The sequence below is a fragment of the Arachis hypogaea genome, chromosome 20 (assembly GCF_003086295.3).
Source record: "Arachis hypogaea cultivar Tifrunner chromosome 20, arahy.Tifrunner.gnm2.J5K5, whole genome shotgun sequence".
NCBI classification, from domain to species: Eukaryota; Viridiplantae; Streptophyta; class Magnoliopsida; order Fabales; family Fabaceae; genus Arachis; species Arachis hypogaea.
This window is the reverse complement of record NC_092055.1, coordinates 74,396,671-74,413,868: the sequence shown is the minus strand read 5'-3', so window position 1 is coordinate 74,413,868 and position 17,198 is coordinate 74,396,671. Positions and strand designations below refer to the sequence as shown.

The 17,198-nt window shown below is 37.3% G+C and overlaps 1 non-coding gene across 1 annotated transcript; it reads right to left on the bottom strand.

Moving 5' to 3' along the window:
- Positions 1–16,311: 16,311 nt before the first annotated feature.
- Positions 16,312–16,415, bottom strand: LOC112788060 (small nucleolar RNA R71). Its single transcript, XR_003195442.1, has one exon. It is a non-coding gene; the product is annotated as a small nucleolar RNA R71 (small nucleolar RNA).
- Between the last annotated feature and the right edge of the window lie 783 nt (positions 16,416–17,198).

The following is a 17,198-nucleotide window of genomic DNA, read 5'->3' as shown; positions in this document are numbered from 1 at the left end:
ATTCATCAGGTTGAGGTGCGAATGAATATCTTAGAATAGAAGCAAGCGTGATAGAATGGAAAACAGTAGTAATTGCATTAATTCATGAAGAACAGCAGAGCTCTTCACCCCCAACAATGGGGTTTAGAGACTCATGCCGTAGAGAATACAATAAGAAACATGTAAAGTGTCATGAGGTACAAGATAAATCACTAAAAGTAGTTTTTATAGTAAAATGGTGACCTAGGGTTACAGAAAATGAGTAAGCTAGGGTGTTTAGTGTAAAAATCCACTTTCGGGGCCCACTTGGTGTGTGCTTGGGCTGAGCATTGAAGCTTTCATGTGTAGAGACTTTTCTTGGAGTTAAACGCCAGCTTTTGTGCCAGTTTGGGCGTTTAACTCCAGTTTTTATGCCAGTTCCGGCGTTAAACGCCAGAATTCTTGAGCTGACTTGGAACGCCTGTTTGGGCTATCAAATCTCGGACAAAGTATGGACTATTATATATTGCTGGAAAGCCTAGAATGTCTACTTTCCAACGCAATTGATAGCGCGCCAATTAGGTATCTGTAGCTCTAGAAAATCCACTATAAGTACATGGAGGTCAGAATCCAACAGCATCTGTAGTCCTTTTTCAGCCTCTGAATTAGATTTTTGCTCAGGTCCCTCAATTTCAGCCAGAAAATACCTGAAATCACAGAAAAACACACAAACTCATAGTAAAGTCCAGAAAAGTGAATTTTAAATAAAAACTAATAAAAATATAATAAAAACTAATTAAAATATACTAAAAACATACTAAAAATAATGTCAAAAAGCGTATAAATTATCCGCTCATCACAACACCAAACTTAAATTGTTGCTTGTCCCCAAGCAACTGAAAATCAAATAGGATAAAAAGAAGAGAATATACAATGAATTCCAAAAACATCTATGAAGATCAGTATTAATTAGATGAGCGGGGCTTTTAGATTTTTGCTTCTGAACAGTTTTGGCATCTCACTTTATTCCTTGAAGTTCAGAATGATTGGCATCTATAGGAACTCAGAATCCAGATAGTGTTATTGATTCTCCTAGTTAAGTATGTTGATTCTTGAACACAGCTACTTTATGTGTCTTGGCTGTGGCCTTAAGCACTTTGTTTTCCAGTATTACCACCGGATACATAAATGCCACAGACACATAACTCGGTGAACCTTTTCAGATTGTGACTCAGCTTTGCTAGAGTCCCCAATTAGAGGTGTCCAGGGTTCTTAAGCACACTCTTCTTTTTGCTTTGGACCTCGACTTTAACTGCTCAGTCTCAAGTTTTCACTTGACACCTTCACGCCACAAGCACATGGTTAGGGACAGCTTGGTTTAGCTGCTTAGGCTAGGATTTTATTCCTGTGGGCCCTCCTATCCACTGATGCTCAAAGCCTTGGATCCTTTTTATCACCCTTGCCTTTTGGTTTAAAGGGGTATTGGCTTTTTCTGCTTGCTTTTCTTTTTCTTTCTTTTTCTTTTCTCTTCTTTTTTTTTTCTCTTTTTTTTTTGCAAGCTTTTCACTGCTTTTTCTTGCTTCAAGAATCAATTTTATGATTTTTCAGATCATCAGATAACATTTCTCCTTTTCCCATCATTCTTTCAAGAGCCAACAATTTTAACATTCATAAACAATCAAATTCAAAAATATGCACTGTTCAAGCATTCATTCAGAAAACAATAGTATTGCCACCACATCAAAATAATTAAACTGTTTTAAAATTCGAAATTCATGTACTTCTTTTTCTTTTTTTAATTAAAAATACTTTTTATTTAAGAAAGGTGATGGATTCATAGGACATTCATAGCTTTAAGACATAAACTTTAAATTTTTATTGATTATGGAATAAAAATAAGACTCAAAAATAAATATAAGAGCAGACCCATAATAATAGAAGACAGAAAATTAAAAGCAGAAAAATAAATGACTCTTAAAATAGACTCTTAATAATAAAGGTTAACACAGAGTTAGGACTCAACAACCTTGATTTGAGAAGTGGATGCTCCCTCAATCTGTGGGTTGCTTGGTCCTTCAAGAGAAAGCTTCTGGCGCTTCAGCTCCTTTAGCTCACGCCCCTGCTTCTCCTGTTCCTTCAGCAGTTTGTAAAGCATGCAGTTTTGATTCTGCTGTTCTTCCTTAAGTTGTTCCATAGCTTCTTGCAGCTTGGTAACAGATGCTTCTAGGGGGTCCAGTAGTCAATTTCAGGAATTTCTGGGAGGAACTCCTGCGCCCTCCTTTTTATGGAGTTGTCTTGAACTTGTCCTTCCATTGACTTCTTGGTGATTGGGTGTTCGATTGGGATGAATTCATCTACTCCCATCCTTACCCCAGCATCTTTACATAGCAGAGAAATTAAGCTTGGGTAGGCCAGTTTGGCTTCAGTCGAGTTCTTGTTTGCAATTGTGTAAATCTCACAAGAAATCAGATGATGAATCTCCACTTCTTTTCCAAGCATAATACAATGAATTATCACTGCTCTTTTGACAGTGACCTCAGAGCAGTTGCTAGTGGGCAATATAGAACGCCCAATGAAGTCCAACCAGCCTCTTGCAACTGGTTTGAGATCTCCCCGCTTGAGTTGGTTTGGGACACCTTTTGAATTGGTTATTCACTTAGTTCCAGGGAGGCATATGTCCTCTAGAACTTGATCCAACCCCTTATCTACTTTCACCATTCTCCTATTAAAGGATTCTGGATCATCTTGTAGTTGAGGCAATTTGAAGACCTCTCTTATTTTGTCCAGATGGAAGTAAATAAGCCTCCCTCTGACCATGGTTCGGTAGGTATGAAAGGCAGTTCTAGTTATTCTCTGCTTATCTGTTAGCCACAGATTTGAGTAGAATTCCTGAACCATGTTTCTTCCAACCTTTGTTTCAGGATTAGTTAGAATTTCCCATCCTCTGTTTCTAATTTGCTCTTGGATCTCCGGATATTCATCTTCCTTCAGATTGAATTTAACTTCTGGGATCACTGACCTTAGACCCATTATTTTGTGGTAATGGTCTGCATGTTCTTTGGTTTGGAACCTCTCTTGATTCCAAAGACTCTTTGGAGTATTCTCTTTCTTGCCTCTTGATTTGGTTTGTTTTCCCTTAGGTGCCATGATCTTAATGAGTCTTAGCTCAGTGATCACGGAAAAACACACCAAACTTAGAGGTTTGCTTGTCCTCAAGCAAAAGAAAGGAAAGGGGAGAGAGAGGAGAAGAGCCAAATTCGAATGGTGAAGAGGAGGGGATGGCCAAATGTATATTTATAGGAGGAGGGGGGATTTCGAAAAATTTGAAAGAGATATGACATAGAGATATGATTGATGGAAGAAAATAAAATCATGATATGAAAAAGATATAAAGATGTTAAATCTGAAAATTTGGTTATGCATCTAAGAATTAAGAGATGATATGATGAATTGAAAAATATTTGGAAAGAAATTAAGAAGATAATTGTGTTTTTGAAGAAGATTTGGGTAGGATTTGAAAGAAAATTGAAAAGAGATTTAGAAAATGTTTGAATTTTTTAAAATTGAGGGTGAATGATGAAAGTTTGAAACATGTTTATGCAGAAAAGGATGAATCAAAACATGAAAATTTGAAAAAATTTGAAGTTGGAAACAAAATCTCCTCCCCTGCCTTTCTGGCGTTAAACGCCCAGAATGGTATCCATTCTGGCTTTTAACGCCCAATTGTTGGCCATTATGGGCGTTTAACGCCCAGCCAGGTACCCTGGCTGGCGTTAAACGCCAGAAACCCCTTTATCACTGGGCGTTTTTTTGAACGCCCAGGATGCTGCATTTCTGGCGTTAAACACCCAGAATGGTACCCATTCTGGCGTTTAACGCCCAAAATGCCCTTTACTGGCGTTTTTTTGCCAGCAAGCTCCTTTTCTATGCTTTTTGCACTGAAACCTTCTGTAACTCTGTGAATTCCTTTTTTGATGATTAACCTTTGAAGAAAAATGTATATCAAACTTCTGCAAGCATTAATTAAAACAAATAACTTGCTAATGGCTGGGTTGCGTCCCAGCAAGCGCTTCTTTATTGTCTTTAGCTGGACCTTTACTGAGCTTCATTCAAGCCTCAGTTTTGAGCATTCTTGCTCAAAATTGCTTTCAAGATAATGTTTGATTCTCTGTCCATTAACAATGAACTTTTTGTCAGAATCAATATCTTGAAGCTCAACATATCCATATAGTGACACTCCTGTAATCACATATGGTCCCCTCCACCGAGATTTTAATTTCCCGGAGAATAGTCTGAGCCTAGAGTTGAACAGCAGAACTTTTTGTCCTGGCTCAAAGTCTCTGGATGACAATTTCTTGTCATGCCACTTTTTTGCTTTTTCCTTATAAATTTTTGCATTTTCAAAAGCATTGAGTCTGAACTCCTCAAGCTCATTTAGCTGGAGCAATCTTTTCTCACCAGCTAACTTAGCATCCATGTTTAGGAATCTGGTTACCTAGTAGGCTTTATGTTCCAGTTCCACGGACAGATGACAGGCCTTGCCATACACAAGCTGGTATGGAGAGGTTCCTATAGGAGTCTTGAATGCTGTTCTGTATGCCCAAAGAGCATCATCCAAGCTCTTTGCCCAATCCTTTCTACGGGAAATTACAGTCCGTTCCAGGATTCTCTTTAATTCTCTGTTAGAGACTTCAGCCTGCCCATTTGTCTGTGGATGATACGGAGTTGCTACTTTGTGGCTAATTCCATATCGAACCATAGCAGAGTAAAGCTGTTTATTGCAGAAATGGGTGCCCCCATCACTGATTAGTACTCTGAGAACACCAAATCTGCTGAAAATATGTTTCTGGAGGAACTTCAGCACAGTTTTGGTATCATTAGTGGGTGTGGCAATTGCTTCCACCCATTTAGATACGTAGTCTACTGCCACCAGAATGTAAGTGTTTGAGTATGATGGTGGGAAAGGACCCATGAAGTCAATACCCCATACATCAAATAACTCAATCTCTAAGATCCCTTGTTGAGGCATGGCATAACCATGAGGCAAGTTACCAGCTCTTTGGCAACTGTCATAGTTACGCATAAACTCTCGGGCATCTCTATAAAGAATAGGCCAATAGAAGCCACATTGGAGGACTTTAGTGGCTGTTCGCTCACTTCCGAAATGTCCTCCATACTATGATCCATGGCAATGCCACAGGATCTTCTGTGCCTCCTCTCTAGGGACGCATCTGCGGATCATTCCGTCTGTGCATCTCTTAAAGAGATATGGTTCATCCCATAAGTAGTACTTTGCATCAGAAATTAGTTTTTTCTTTTGCAACCTGCTGTACTCCTGGGGTATGAACCTCACAGCTTTATAATTTGTAATGTCTGCAAACCATGGTGCTTCCTGAATGGCAAAAAGTTGCTCATCCGGAAAGGTCTCAGAGATCTCAGTAGGAGGGAGGGACGCCCCTGCTACTGGTTCTATCCGGGACAGGTGATCAGCTACCTGGTTCTTTGTCCCTTTTCTGTCTCTTATTTCTATATCAAATTCTTGCAGAAGCAACACCCATCTTATGAGCCTGGGTTTTGAATCCTGCTTTGTGAGTAGATATTTAAGAGCAGCATGGTCAGTATACACAATCACTTTTGAACCTACTAAATAGGATCTAAACTTGTCAATGGCATAAACCACTGCAAGTAACTCCTTTTCTGTGGTTGTGTAATTCTTCTATGCGTCATTTAGAACACGAATGGCATAGTAAATGACGTGCAGAAGCTTGTTATGCCTTTGTCCCAACACTGCACTAATGGCATGGTCACTGGCATCACACATTAATTCGAATGGTAATGTCCAGTCAGGTGCAGAGATGACTGGTGCCGTGACCAGCTTGGCTTTCAGGGTCTCAAACGCCTGCAGACATTCTGTGTCAAACACAAATGGCATGTCAGCAGCTAGCAGGTTGCTTAGAGGTTTTGCAATTTTTGAAAAGTCCTTTATGAAGCTCCTATAGAATCCTGCATGCCCTAGAAAGCTTCTGATTGCCTTAACATTGGTAGGTGGTGGTAATTTCTCAATTACCTCTACCTTGTCTTGATCCACCTCTATTCCCTTGCTTGAAATTTTGTGCCCAAGGACAATTCCTTCAGTCACCATGAAGTGACATTTTTCCCAGTTTAAGACTAGGTTAGTCTCTTGGCACCTTTTCAAGACAAGTGCTAGATGATCAAGATAGGAGCTGAATGAGTCTCCAAATACTGAGAAGTCATCCATGAAAACTTCCAGGAACTTATCTACCATATCAGAGAAGATGGAGAGCATGCACCTCTGAAAGGTTGCAGGTGCATTGCTTAGACCAAAAGGCATTCTTCTGTAAGCAAATACTCCAGATGGACATGTGAATGCTGTTTTCTCTTGGTCTTGAGGATCCACTGCAATTTGGTTGTAGCCTGAATAGCCATCCAAAAAGCAGTAGTATTCATGGCCTGCTAGTCTCTCTAGCATCTGGTCTATGAATGGTAAAGGAAAATGATCCTTTCTGGTGGCTGTATTGAGCCTTCTGTAGTCAATACACATACGCCACCTTGTAACTATTCTTGTGGGAACCAGTTCATTCTTTTCATTATGAACCACTGTCATGCCTCCCTTCTTGGGGACAACTTGGACAGGGCTTACCCAGGGGCTATCAGAAATAGGATAAATAATCCCAGCCTCTAGTAACTTAGTGACCTCTTTCTGCACCACTTCCTTCATGGCTGGATTTAGCCGCCTCTGTGGTTGGACCACTGGCTTGGCATCATCCTCCAATAGGATTTTGTGCATGCATCTTGCTGGGCTAATGCCCTTAAGGTCACTTATGGACCACCCAAGAGCTGTCTTGTGTGTCCTTAGCACTTGAATTAGTGCTTTCTCTTCCTGTGGATTTAAAGCAGAGCTTATGATCACTGGAAAAGTGTCACCCTCTCCCAGAAATGCATATTTCAAGGATGGTGGTAGTGGTTTGAGCTCTGGTTTTGGAGGTTTCTCCTCTTCCTGAGGGATTTTTAGAGGTTCTTTTATTTCCTTTGGTTCCTCCAAATCAGGCTGAACATCTTTAAAGATGTCCTCTAGCTCTGACTCAAGACTCTCAGTCATATTGATCTCTTCCACCAAAGAGTCAATAATATCAGTGCTCATGCAGTCATTTGATGTGTCTGGATGCTGTATAGCTTTGACAGCATTTAACTTGAACTCATCCTCATTGACTCTCAGGGTCACTTCCACTTTTTGTACATCAATAAGAGTTCGTCCAGTTGATAGGAAAGGTCTTCCTAGAATGAGAGTTGCACTCTTGTGCTCCTCCATTTCCAGCACTACAAAGTCAGTGGGAAAGGCGAATGGCCCAACCTTGACAATCATGTCCTCAATGATGTCTGATGGATATTTAATAGAGCCATCAGCAAGTTGAAGACATATCCGGGTTGGTTTGACTTCTTCAGTCAGCCCAAGCTTTCTGATAGTGGATGCAAGTATTAGGTTGATACTTGCTCCAAGGTCACATAGAGCTGTCTTGGTGCAAGCACCCTCTAATGTGCATGGTATCATAAAGCTTCTTGGATCTTGAAGCTTTTCCGGTATGCTTTTTAGAATGATTACACTATATTCTTCAGTGAGAAATACTCTTTCAGTTTCTCTCCAATCCTTCTTATGACTTAAGATCTCTTTCATGAACTTAGCATAAGAGGGTATTTGCTCAAGTGCCTCTGCAAATGGGATCTTTATTTCAAGAGTCCTGAGATAGTCTGCAAAGTGGGCAAATTATTTATCCTGTTCCGCTTGGCGGAGCTTCTGAGGATAAGACATCTTAGCTTTATATTCTTCAACCTTAGTTGCTGCAGGTTTATTCCCTACAGAAGTGGTTGGAGAAGCCTTCTTAGAGGGGTTACTATCAGCACTTGCAGGTGTCTGATCCTTCATTGGCGTTTGAACGCCAGGAATGGGGGCTGAATGGGCGTTTAACGCCAGTTCCCACTCTTTTCTGGCATTTGAACGCCAGATTTGGGCATCCATTGGGTGTTTAACGCCAGTTTTTCCCCCTTTTCTGGCGTTTGAATGCCAGAGTTATTCCTATTTGGGCTCTTGATGTCCTCAGAGGGATTTTGGGTAGTGGTTTGGTCATCCTCTATCATTTGTTCCTTTCTTGACTTTTTGCTACTTTGAGCTGAGTTATTCAATATCTTCCTACTCCTTAGTTGGACAGCTTGGCATTCTTCTGTTATCTGTTTAGATAGCTTCTGTCTTGTCTGATTCAATTGTGCTTCTATATTCTTGTTAGCATTTTTAGTGTCTTGGAGCATCTCTTTGAATTCTGCTAATTGTTTTGTCATAAGGAGTAATTGCTGATTAAGTTTAATAATCTATTCTTGAGGATTGGGATCAGTAGTTACTGCCATAGCCTCTTCTTTTATGGAGGACTTGAGTACAGATGTTGATTTCTAGCAACTGTATCTATGAGCTCTTGAGCTTCTTCAATTGTTTTTCTCATGTGTATAGATCCACCAGCTGAGTGGTCTAGGGACATCTGGGCTTTTTTTGTAAGCCCATAGTAGAAGATGTCTAACTGTACCCACTCTGAAAATATTTCAGAAGGGCATTTTCTTAGCATCCCTCTGTACCTCTCCCAGGCATTATAAAGAGATTCATGATCCTCTTGTTTAAAGCCTTAGATGTCCAGCCTTAGCTGTGTCATCCTTTTTGGAGGGTAAAATTGATTCAGGAATTTGTCTGTTAATTGCCTCCATGTTTTTATGCTTGCTGTGGGTTGGTTATTTAACCACCTCTTAGCTTGATCTTTTACAGCAAATGGAAACAATAATAATCTGTAGACATCCTGATCCACTTTTTTATCACGTACTGTGTCAGCAATTTGTAAGAATTGTGCCAGAAACTCAGTAGCTTCTTCCTGTGGAAAACCGGAATACTGGCAATTTTGCTGCACCATGATAATGAGCTGAGGATTTAGCTCAAAACTGCTTGCTTTGATGGGAGGTATACAGATGCTACTCCCATATGCAGCTGTAATGGGGTTAGCATATGACCCTAGAGTCCTTCTGGACTGTTCATTTTCACTTATGTCCATGATGGAGAAAAGGGAATTGATATGAATTGTAAATAAATTATATTTTTATATTTTTATTTATTTAATTAAAAGTGACCAAAAATAATAAAATAAAATAAAAGGAAAATAAAATAAAATTTTGAAAACTAAAAGAAAATAAAATCAAAGCAAATTGAAAACTAAATTAATTAATTAATTAAAAAGATTTTGAAATTAGCAATTAAAAACATATGATTGAAAATTATTTTGAAGAAGATATGATTTAGAAGATATGATTGCAAATTAAAAGAAAGATATGATTGAGAATTATTTTGAAAAAGATATGATTGAGAAGATATGATTGCAAATTAAAAAAAAAAAGATATGATTGAAAAGATATGATTGAAGAAATTAAAAAGATTTTATTTTTTGAAAAAATTTGAAAAGATCAATTTTTGAGATTAGAATATTGACTTGACTAAAAAAAGATATGATTTTGAAAATCTTTGACTAAATTAATGCAAAATTTCGAAATTTATGAGTAAAATAAGGAAAATATATTTTTTTATTTTTGAATTTTAATGCGAAAAGAGAAAAACAACAAAATGACACTAAACTTAGAAATTTTAGATCAAAACACAGAGAACAAACAAGAAAACTTTGAATGTCAAGATGAACACCAAGAACACTTTGAAGATCAAGATGAACACCAAGAACAAATTTTTGAAAAATTTTTAAGTAAATAAAAGCACAAGGGACACCAAACTTAAAATTTTTAGAAAATCAAACACAACTTTTCGAAAATTTAAAGGAAAACACAAAGAAGACACCGAACTTAGAATTTTTAAAGATCAAGAAAGAACTAAGGACATGCAATTTCAAAAATTAAAAGAAAATAAAATCATGCAATTGACACCAAACTTAAAATATAAAACTAAACTCAAATAAAAGACTCTAAACCAACAAAAACAAAATATTCCTAATCTAAGCAACAAGAATAATCGTCAGTTGTCCAAACTCGAATAATCCCCGGCAACGGCGCCAAAAACTTGGTGCACGAAACCACAATCACACTTTTGCAATTCCGCACAACTAACCAGCAAGTGCACTGGGTCGTCCAAGTAATACCTTACGTGAGTAAGGGTCGATCCCACGGAGATTGTCGGCTTGAAGCAAGCTATGGTTATCTTGTAACTCTTAGTCAGGATATCAATAATTCTCAGATTTAATTGTAAAAAGTAAAAGAACATGAAATAAATACTTGTTATGCAGTAATGAAGAACAGGTTGAGGCTTTGGAGATGCTTTGTCTTTTGAATCTCTGCTTTCCTACTATCTTCTTCTTCATGCACGCAAGGCTCCTTCCATGGCAAGCTTTATGTTGGGCATCACCGTTGTCAATGGCTACTTTCCGTCCACTCAGTGAAAATGTTCCAAATGCGCTGTCACCGCACGACTAATCATCTGTCGGTTCTCGATCATGTCGGAATAGGATCCATTGATCCTTTTGCGTCTGTCACACGCCCAACAATCGCGAGTTTGAAGCTCGTCATAGCCATCCCTTCCCAGATCCTATTCAGAATACCACAAACAAGGTTTAGACGTTCCGGATCTCAGGAATGGACGCCAATAATTCTAAGGGATATGAATCATGAAGCTAAGAGATATGCATTCAATCTAAGGTAGAACGGAGGTGGTTGTCAGGCACGCGTTCATAGGTGAGAATAATGATGAGTGTCACGGATCATCACATTCATCAGGTTGAGGTGCGAATGAATATCTTAGAATAGTAGCAAGCGTGATAGAATGGAAAACAGTAGTAATTGCATTAATTCATGAAGAACAGCAGAGCTCCTCACCCCCAACAATGGGGTTTAGAGACTCATGCCGTAGAGAATACAATAAGAAATGTGTAAAGTGTCATGAGGTACAAGATGAATCACTAAAAGTAGTTTTTATAGTAAACTGGTGACCTAGGGTTACAGAAAATGAGTAAGCTAGGGTGTTTAGTGTAAAAATCCACTTCCGGGGCCCACTTGGTATGTGCTTGGGCTGAGCATTGAAGCTTTCATGTGTAGAGACTTTTCTTGGAGTTAAACGCCAGCTTTTGTGCCAGTTTGGGTGTTTAACTCCAGATTTTATGCCAGTTCCGGCGTTAAACGCCAGAATTCTTGAGCTGAAATGGAACGCCTATTTGTGCCATCAAATCTCGGGCAAAGTATAGACTATTATATATTACTGGAAAGCCCAGAATGTCTACTTTCCAACGCAATTGAGAGCGCGCCAATTGGGCTTCTGTAGCTCCAGAAAATCCACTTTAAGTGCAGGGAGGTCAGAATCCAACAGCATCTGCAGTCCTTTTTCTGCCTCTGAATCAGATTTTTGCTCAGGTCCCTCAATTTCAGCCAGAAAATACCTGAAATCACAGAAAAAAACACAAACTCATAGTAAAGTCCAGAAAAGTGAATTTTAAATAAAAACTAATAAAAATATAATAAAAACTAATTAAAATATACTAAAAACATACTAAAAACAATACCAAAAAGTGTATAAATTATCCGCTCATCATTCCTCCATCTCTAATTGAAAGTATTCGAATATGGATTATTGTTGGTGTTTCTGGAGGGGTTTCCCGTACGTACAATGGCATGATAATACAGTATGATGATAATGCTGCGGTTGTCATTGATCAAGAGGGAAATCCAAAAGGAACTCGAATTTTTGGCACAATCGCTCGGGAATTGAGACAGTTAAATTTCACTAAAATAGTTTCATTAGCACCTGAGGTATTATAAGAAAAAACATTTTATTATTTAATGAAAATGAAATAGATAAATTAATAAATTATGTCTTACACATATATCTAATTATTAATAAAATTGGATTTCATTTTTTGATTTTTTCCTCGTCCACGGTGGTCCAAGTGTTGTCACCTGTGTCCACTTCATAGGCTGTCTTTGGGCAGTAGGCCTCTGAACTCTCTGTCCCACTCAAGTGCTGAATGATCATGTTGACCTGTTAGGACATGAGATTGTTTTGAGCTACGATGGCGTCTAAGGTATCAACCTCTAGAACGCCTCTCTTCTGAGTTACCCCATTGTTCACAGGGATCCTTTCAGAAGTATACATGTACTGGTTGTTAGCAACCATGTCAATAAGCTCTTGTGACTTGATGAACGGATAATTTATACCCTTTTTGGCATTGTTTTTACATAGTTTTTAGTATGTTTTATTCACTTTTTATTATATTTTTATTAGTTTTTATTTAAAAATCATATTTCTTGACTTTACTATGAGTTTGTGTATTTTTCTGTGATTTCAGGTATTTTTTTTTACTGAAATTGAGGGACCTGAGCAAATATCTGATTCAGAGGCTGAAAAAGGACTGTAGATGCTGTTGGATTCTTAACTCCCTGCACTCAAAGGGGATTTTCTGGAGCTACAGAAGCCCAATTGGCTCGCTCTGAATTACGTTGAAAAGTAGACAACTTGGGCTTTCCAGCAATATATAATAGTCCATACTTTTTCTGAGATTTGATGGCCCAAACTGGCTTTCAAAATCAGCCTAAAACATCTTGGCGTAAAACGCCCAAACTGGGACCAGAATTGGAGTTAAACGCCCAAACTGGCACCAAAGCTGGTGTTTAACTCTAGAAACAGCCTATGCACGTGTGAAGCTCAATGCTCAGCCCAAGCACGCACCAAGTCGGCCCCGGAAGTGGATTTCTGCACTATTTGCACTTAGTTACTCAATTTCTGTAACCCTAGGCTACTAGTTTAGTATAAAAATTTCTTTTAGAGATTTATTTATAATCTATCTTTGGAACATTTGGTCCTGAGACAATGGAGGCTGGCCTCACGGCCATGCTTAGACCTTTTTCACTTATGTATTTTCTACGTTGGAGTTTCTACACCCCATAGATTAAGGTGTGGAGCTCTGCTGTTCCTCATGAATTAATAAAGAGTACTATTGTTCTTCTCTTCAATTCAAGCTTATTCTTATTCTAAGATATTCACTCGCACTTCAACCTGATGAATGTGATGACCCGTGACACTCATCATCATTCTCACTTATGAACGCGTGCCCGACAACCACTTCCGTTCTATCTGCAATAGCTTGAGTGTGTATCTCTTGGCCTCCTGGTTCACGACGCATGATTGCCTCTCTTGACAATAGAGCATTCCATTCCGTGAGATCAGAGTCTTCGTGGTATAAGCTAGAACGATTGGCAGCATTCCTGAGATCCAAAAAGTCTAAACCTTGTCTGTGGTATTCCGAGTAGGATCTGGGAAGGGATGACTGTGACGAGCTTCAAACTTGCGAATGTTGGGCATAGTGACAGTGTGCAAAAGGACAACGTTCCTATTCCGTCGCTAGCGGGAGCCGACAGATGATTAGCTGTGCAGTGACAGCGCATATGGATTTGTTTTCATCTGAGAGGATCATACAGCTTGCCATGGAAGGAGGTAACGCATGGTTGGAAGAAGGCAGTTGGAAAGTAGAAGTTCAGAAGCAACAAAGCATCTCCAGACGCTTATCTAAAATTTCCACCAATGAATTACATAAGTATCTCTATTTTATTTTCTGTTTTATTTATATTTTAATTGTCAAAACCTCATAACCATTTGAATCCACCTAACTGAGATTTACAAGGATGACCATAACTTGCTTCAAGCCTAGAATCTCCGTGGGATCGACCTTACTCACGTAAGGTTTATTACTTGGACGACCCAGTGCACTTGCTGGTTAGTTACGCGGATTTGTGTAAAAGAGGAGATCACGTTCTCCCAGACCATGTTTTTGGCGCTGTAGCCAGGGAATGAACAATCACAATTTCGCGTACATAGTTTTGGGCGCTGTTGCCGGGGATTGTTCGAGTTTGGACAACTGACGGTTCATCTTTTTGCTCATCTTTTTGCTCAGATTAGGTAATTTTATTTTATGTTTAAGCATTTTATTTTTAATTTTATTTTCGAAAAATATTTCAAAAAAATAAATTATTCTATGTTCTTCAGAATTTTTAAGAATGAATTCTAGAGTTTCAGATGATATGTGAAGCCTGGGTGGCTGACAAGCCATGTCTAAATTCTTTTGGACCGAGGTTTCCACTTATCATTGCAAGAGCCTTTGGATCCCCATCTAATTGGCTGTTGTATGTCTGATTTGTATGCTGAAGCTTGGCTGGCCATTTGGCCATGTCTAATCTTTTGGACCAAAGCTTTCACACAAAGCTTGGCTGGCTATTAAGCCATGTCTAAATTTTTGGACCGAAGCTTTAGACTGAAATTGCAGGATTCCTGGAATTCTTATTAAAAATTTTGAATTTCTTTATTTTTCTTTTTCCAAAATAATTTTCAAAAAATTACAAAAAAATTTAATAAAATCATAAAATCAAGTTTTATGTTTGGTGTCAATTGCATCTTTTTAATTTTCTTAAAATTTTTGAAAATTCATGCATGTGTTCTTCATTGATCTTTAAGTTGTTCTTGATGATTGTCTTTGTTTGATCTTTACATTTTTCTTGTTTTCTGTCTTTCCTTGTTTTTCATATGCATTTTTTATTTATTAGTATCTAAAGTTTAAAAATTTTTTAGTTTGGTGTCTTGCATGTTTTTCTTTTCTTAAAAATTTTCAAAAAAATATGTTCTTGATGTTCATCATGATCTTCAAAGTGTTCTTGGTGTTTATCTTGACATTCAAAGTGTTCTTGCATATTTTTCTTGTTTTGATTCATAATTTTTATGTCATGTTTCATTTTTGTGTTTTTCCCTCTCATCATTAAAATCTCAAAAATAAAAAAAAAATATTTTTCTTATTTTGCTCATAAATTTCGAAATTTTGAATTGATTTAGTCAAAAGTTTTAAAATTTGATTGTTTCTTATTAGTCAAGTCAAAATTTCAAATTAAAAATTCTATCTTTTTCAAATATTTTTCAACAATCAAATCTTTTTCATTTTTTTATTTTATTTTCGAAAATTTTCAAAATTGATTTTCAAAATCTTTTTCTTATTTTTATTTCATATTTTCGAAATTAATGCTAACATTTAATGTTTAGATTCAAAAATTTTCAAGTTGTTACTTGCCTATTAAGAAAGGATCAATCTTTAAATTCTAAAATCATATCTCTTAGTTTCTTATTAGTCAAGTAATCAACTTTAATTTCAAAAATCAAATCTTTTTAATTTTCTTTTCAAATCTTTTTCAAAATAAATTTCAATCATATATTTTTCAAAATCAATTTTAAAATCTTTTCTAACATCTTATCTTTTCAAAAATTGATTTTCAAATCTTTTTCAATTAACTACTTGACTTTTTGTTTGATTTTTTTTAAAAGTTTACTATTTCTTATCTTTTTCGAAACCACCTAACTACTCTTCTCTCTCTAATTTTTGAAAACTCCTCACCACTTTTTCAAAATTCCTTTTTAATTAACTAATTATTTTAAATTTTAATTTTATTTTATTCCTTTTAATATTTTCGAACACTAACCAATACTTAAAATAAAAACAAAAATATTTTCCTTTTATTTTAATTTAAAATTCGAATTCTCTCTCTCTCTCTCTCTCTCTCTCTCTCATCTCTTTCTATTTATTTATTTATTTACTAACACTTCTATTCTTCTTATAATTCGAACCCTTCCTGCCTCTCTGTGTTCGAATTCTTCATCTTCTCTCTTCTTCATTCTACTCTTCTATTCTTCTACTCACATAAAGGAATCTCTATAGTGTGACATAGATGATTCCTATTCTTTTCTATTTTCTTCTTTTTCATATGAGCAGGAGCAAGGATAAAAACATTCTTGTTGAAGCTGATCCGGAACCTGAAAGGACTCTAAAGAGGAAGCTAAGAAAAGCTAAAGCATAACACTCTGGAGAGGACCTGACAGAATTTTTCAAAAAAGAAGAAAAGATGGTCGAACCAACAATAATGGTGGAGATGCAAGGAAGATGCTTGGTGACTTTATTGCAGCCTCTTCTAACTTCTATGGAAGGAGCATCTCAATTCATGCAATTGAAGCAAAAAAACTTTGAGCTTAAGCCTTAATTAGTTTCTCTGATGCAGCAGAATTGCAAGTTTCATGGACTTTAATTAGCTGAATTCTTGCAAATTTATGACACTGTTAAGACCAATGGGGTTAATCCTGAGGTCTACAGACTTATGCTTTTTCCCTTTGCTATAAGAGATAGAGCTAGGACATAGATAGACTCACAACCTAAAGATAGCCTAAACTATTGGGAAAAGTTGGTCAATGCCTTCTTGGCAAAATTCTTTCCACCTCAAAAATTGAGTAGGCTTAGAGTGGAAGTCCAAACCTTCAGACAGAAGGAAGGTGAATCCCTCTATGAAGCTTGGGAAAGATACAAGCAATTAATCAGAAGGTGTCCTTCTGACATGTTTTTAGAATGGAGCATCATATGTATATTCTATGATGGTTTGTCTGAATTGTCCAAGATGTCATTGGATCACTCTGCTAGAGGTTCTCTTCATCTGAAGAAGATGTCTGCAGAAGCTCAGAAACTCATTGAAATGGTTGCAAATAACCAGTTCATATACACTTCTAAAAGGAATCCTGTGAATAATGGGACAACTCAGAAGAAAAGAGTTCTTGAGATTGATACTCTGAATGAAATATTGGCTCAGAACAAAATATTGACTCAGCAAGTCAATATGATTTCTCAGAGTCTGTCTGGAATGCAAGCTGCAACAGGCAGTACTAAAGAAGCTTCCTCTGAAGAAGAAGCTTATGAACCTGAGAATCCTACAATGGAAGAGGTGAATTACATGGGAGAATCCTATGGAAACACCATTAATCCTTCATGGAGGAATCATCGTAATCTCTCATGGAAGGATCAACAGAAGCCTAATCAAGGCTTCAATAATAATAATGGTGGAAGAGCACGGTTTGGGAATAGCAAACCTTTTCCATCATCTTCTCAGCAACAGATAGAGAATTCTAAGTAGAGCCACTCTTACTTAGCAACTGTAGTCTCTGATCTATCTAAGACCACTCTCAGTTTCATGACTAAAGCAAGGTCCTCTATTAGAAATTTGGAGGCACAAGTGGGTCAGCTAAGTAAAAGAGTTACTGAAATCCCTCCAAGTACTCTCCCAAGCAATACAGAAAAGAATCCAAAAAATATAACCCACATGGCTGAACCTAGTGAGGAAGGAAATGC